Genomic DNA, 5000 nt, shown 5'->3' with positions numbered 1-5000 from the left:
TGTGACATGGAAATACGATGGAACCACTTCCCCTCGACAAGCTATCTCTGTCAATATTTGTAATGAGGTCGCGGGTGTGTTGCTAAATCGTTTGCCCTGCTGAAGTCGTTAGGCGACTTGCTTGTTGGCATTTGGACTCGTGGAATCGTTGCTTCCCTAGCTAGCCTGCTATGCCACTCGGTGGCTTTTTTCTATTTCTTTTATGGTTTTTGGGCATGATTGTGTTGTTGCCCCAGCTGTCTTATTTTCTTTGGTTCTTCGAACTTGGTTGTATGGATGTTTGCTTTATCTATAAAGCGGTGTGAAAGCCTATTACGAGAGAGAGAGAGAGAGAGAGAGTCGTTGCTTCCCTTGTGGTCATTTTAGTTGTTTATGAACCTTGTCATGTGACATACCCTGCGGGGGGTAACCGCGCGAATGTACGGATGGTGATGCGATTGATCATTGGCTTTTGTGCGGCAGGTGGATTTATACACACATTACCCCCTTCGATGAAGCAACACCTTTCCTTCATTCTTCTGTTCTCAATTTCGCAGAGCCCAGAGCTTCTTCTTGCCTTCTCTCCTCCGCGCGTGCCTAATGCAATCCCTGAGCACTGCCATGGGAACCACTGCTACGTAGAACTTCCAGTTGGGTACGCTGGTGGCCACGTACCACGCCATCTTTTTATATATCAATAGTGGAGTATTTAGAAACATTTATGCAATATTAAGAGAAATTTGTCCGTTGCTACAAAACTATAATGAAAAAAAAACAAGGATGTAAATTTGACAAGTGAGTACACTGATTAGCTTTGGCTTGACAACCAGTTATATGCAACAAACAAGCAGTGGTTTGAACATGAATTTAGAGATAACAACCACATAATAGTTCGATGCATAATTTAGAGACGGGATGACCAGAGTGTGTACACACGTACATCATGCAAAAGCTGTGGTCACGCAGGCAACTAAAAGTGAAGTGGGAGAAGTGTACTCACCACCAACTCAAAATTTTGTAAGTAGGAAAGATTTGGTTTCACTTTCACAAAGAAAAAAAAACAGCTGAAAGAAAACAAGGAAAGCAAATCTGTTAGCTTGGGCATGCTGGCCATCAGTCATTCTCAGGTTTCACCGCCCGTTTGAGAGCAAATAAGAGGAATACACATGTCGCTTCTCCCAATTTAAGTAATGATATATGATAGGTCCTGGCCTTAATATTTTGGCTTCAAACACAAGCAGTGAGCAGTAAGTACCTCACGGACCCTAGCTCTGTCACACCTAACGGCAAAAGTGTTGGCATCAATTCGTTAGATAACAGTTTTCCAAATGCCGTAAGAAGGCTGCCACCATATAAATATAGTGCTTATATTTCTACGCCGCTAGTGCTAAGCAACAATATAATTTGTTTAAGGTGGGACTGAAACTTCTTCCTTCTCTCGCTCTCTGTGGTTGGTTATGCATGGATGTATGGATAGATGATGGCATGGTTAGGTTACTTGTCGGGCATCGCCGGTGTGGCTAGCTAGTGCGGCCAAGACCGGTGGCTAGGAGGAAGCTTCGTCGATTGTCGGCTATGGAGGTGTACGTTTGCATGGAATGCAAGCAATGCAATGAGATAGCTCGTAGCTGTGTCATCTGGTCTCCTTTTTTTGCCGCGGGTAGCTATGTCAACGTCTAGATACTTGAGGCTGGTACTTGCAAGAACTGGCAACACTAAGGCAACTTGTCCATGGTTTAATTATTGTCGTGTCTCGTCGTTAACTTCATATATATGTTTTCTCCCTCAAAAAAAACTTCATATACTCCGTATATGTTAATTCTAGCGTATTGCTACGTGATTCTGAGTGTTGTTGTAATAATGAAGGCTTTCGTCCGGCATTATATTCTAACTACCTCCGTTTGATATTAGTTGGCATTCAAACGGATGTATCTGGAGCTGGAAAACTGGCCCAATGAACAACAAAAGCGAGCAATAGGACTCCTCCCCCCACGTTGTCCCCGCAGGCGACCGGGGGCAAACCCTAGAGCACCGCCAACGTCCTCTCTCCTCCCAGCCTCCCTTACCCGCCGCCGCCGCCGGACAAAGCCCGGTCGGCGTAGGTGGCGGCGAGGAACTGGCTCCACTTCGCTCGGGGCGCGGCTGGCGCGGGACAGCTTCTCGTGCAGGGGCGGTGTGCTGGCGCGGGGCCTTCCGGCGCGCAGGTCGATGGCGCGTGCGGCGAACGCTGGCGTGGTGGCAGACTGTTGTTGGCCGTGGTGCAGCGGCTGCGAGGAGACTGCTCGGGCGGGTGCGTGCGCCCTGTTCCTTGGATAGGTCCGACCAGATCTGGCTCGGGGCGCGGCGCGGGCGGTGGCCAGAGGCCCGGCTAGGTCTCTGGGGGGCGGTGTGCTGCATCCGTCTCAGGAGGGTGGGCGAGGGCAGGCCCCCGGCCAGATCTGGCCTCCTGGCTCAAGGTGGCGGCGCGGGCCGTGGGCAGCGCAGACCGGCTGCCGCGGTAGCTCCGGTGGCAGTGGTGGCTGGTGGAGGTAGGCGGGCGACATTGGGTAGCGTAGGTTGGTGGCGGTGGTGGTGGTACGTGCCGGACGGATCTGGCATTTTTCAGTGGGTGGCGCGAGTTGGGACACTGGCCCGGCGTGGCAGCTGCTCTGGCTGTGGGCGTCGGCGGCGAGGCGCTCTGGTGGCGGCTTCCATTCGCCGCGACGGCTCGGCGTGTCGGCTGCGGCATCGGCTGGATTTCCGGCGTCGGCTCATTTGTAGGCGGCCCGGTTCAACCTTCGGTCTATCTCCTTGGCATCCGGCTGCTATCTTCGTGATGGTTGGCCCTCCCCCAATTGTGTTCCATCACTCGTCTCGCACCCGACAGCAGGACCAAGCTCCTCTCGTGCCCGGCGGCAGGACCGAGCTTGTCTCGCACCCGGCAGCAGGACCGAGCTTGTCTCGCACCCGGCAGCAGGACCGAGCTTGTCTCGCACCCGGCGGCAGGACCGAGCTTGTCTCGCACCCGGCGGTAGGACCATGCTTGTCTCACGCCCGGCGGCAGGACCATGCTCGTCTCGCGCCCGGTGCCTCAGGACAGGTCGATGGAGGCATGTTTTGGCCGGCCTATTGGGTCTCGGCACTAGGGGCAACCTAGGGGTGCGAAAGGCGGGTCATTTTCGCTCGTATCTTTGGTTGGGGTAGCGACCGGTCTCGGGTAAGGCGGTGTCAAGGTCTTGAATGCCGGGGCGGCGGCCCTAGTGATGGGTCTGCGGTGCTTATGAGCAGAGCATGTGGCTTGGTGCTGCCCAGTTGCCACGGCCGTGTTGGCGTCGTGGTAACTGGGGTGTGGCGTTCGGTGGCGGTGAGTGGTGGACTGGGGTGAAAACCTGCTCCATGTTCAGACGGACCGGCGGCGAGGAAGCTCGTTCCCTTCTTAAAGGCGTCGGTGCAGCTCTCATTGCCCGTCGTGTTGCTCCAGGAAAAACTCTGATCCTCGGATCAGGCGGTGGCGGCACTCCGGTGTCGTCCCCTTCCTAAAGGCGCCGCCTTGGAGCCCATGGTTCTTCATATGCAGCTTCACTTCTTCATGGTAGGGTGTTCATGGCTGTAGCCCCCAGCTGCTCTTGTAGTGCTAGGGATGGTGTTGCCGCACTCAGTGCCTATGTATCCTATTTTGGGTGGGTGGGTGTGTGTTATGAGGGTGTGCGTTTGTATCGAGTGATGTTGATCGTTGTTTTATATATAAAGCGGCGATAAGCATTGAAACACATCTAGATACATACAACCAATAATACGATGATGATGATGGGTGCCTCAATCACTCGCCCGCGTCGCTCCCAGGGGGCGGCACGGGCGAAACCTAGCCGCCGCCCCCGTTTTCCCCACCTCCACCCCAGCTCCCCTCGCCGCCGCCAAGTGAATCCGACGGGCAAAGACCGCTCGGCGTTCGGCGGCGGCGGGGACTTCTCCTCGCGAGACGCGTAGCGGCGGCCCTGGACGACGCGAGGCGACTGGCGGCGGCGGCGGCGTCTCGCCGGCGCAGGCAAGCCGGGGCGGCGGCCCCGGGCATGGTGGCGGCGCCGTTCTCTCCTCTCCTCCCTCCCTGTGGGTCGTGTGGGGCGGTGCTGGGTCGGCCTCCGCGGATCTGGCGCCAGGAGGCTGGATCCGTCGATGGGGCTGCCCAGGTGTGTGGCTCCGGCGGCTGCACGTCCGGCTGGTTGAGCTGCGGTGGTGGCGGCGTGCTGCAACTCCTAGATGGCGGCACGGCGGCGCCGCGTAGGTGGATGTGCTGCGACGGTCGTGCAGAGCGGTCCCTGGCCTCCGGAGGGGTGTATGCTCTGCCAGCTCCGGCCGTGCGAGCAGTGGAGATGTGGTCATGGCTGTTGGCGGCGGCTCCGGGCCGGTGTCATGTGGCATGGCCGCTGGTGCTTCCGGTGAGGGTGGTGGCTCCCTGGATGTGTAAGGGCTGCGGGGCGGTGGGCTGTCCTCGCGGCAGTACGGTGATGGTGGTTGTCCTGGGGCTCTGGACGAAAGTTTCTGCCCGACTCGATCGGTGCCGGCGACGGCGGCGCTCTATTGCGCCGTTTCCGTCTTGATGGTGTTGTCGGGGAGCCCCGACCCGCCTCCAACCAAAGGAACCTCATCTTCCGAGTGAAAACCCAGATTTAGTTTGCTGGATCGGATGGCGGCGACGTCTTCTTGGACGTCATTTATCCTTCTTGGAGGCGCCATCTTTGGAGACGAGGTCCGGTTGGCGCTTGTGGCTTTTGTGCTTCTGGTGGTATGCCGAGGCGGTGGATGCCGGAGCGGCGGCTCCGGACGGTGGATGTATGCCGAGGCGGCGGCCTCGGACGGTCATGCAACGGCGGTCCTATGGGGTGGGTCCGTTGCTTTGCTTGGCATGGGCGGCGACCTGGTGCCGCGAGGGTGGCCAGTTTGTCAGCTCGGTCGACGCGATCTGTGGGGTCGGTCTGGCCGGAAGTCGGGGCGGCGGCCCCAAATGTTTGGTATAGCGTTCGTGGTCTGCGGGCGGTCGTCTC

This window comes from Triticum dicoccoides, chromosome 5A (assembly GCF_002162155.2).
Source record: "Triticum dicoccoides isolate Atlit2015 ecotype Zavitan chromosome 5A, WEW_v2.0, whole genome shotgun sequence".
Classification (NCBI taxonomy): Eukaryota; Viridiplantae; Streptophyta; class Magnoliopsida; order Poales; family Poaceae; genus Triticum; species Triticum dicoccoides.
The sequence above is the reverse complement of the archived record's forward strand: the minus strand, read 5'-3'. Positions refer to the sequence as shown.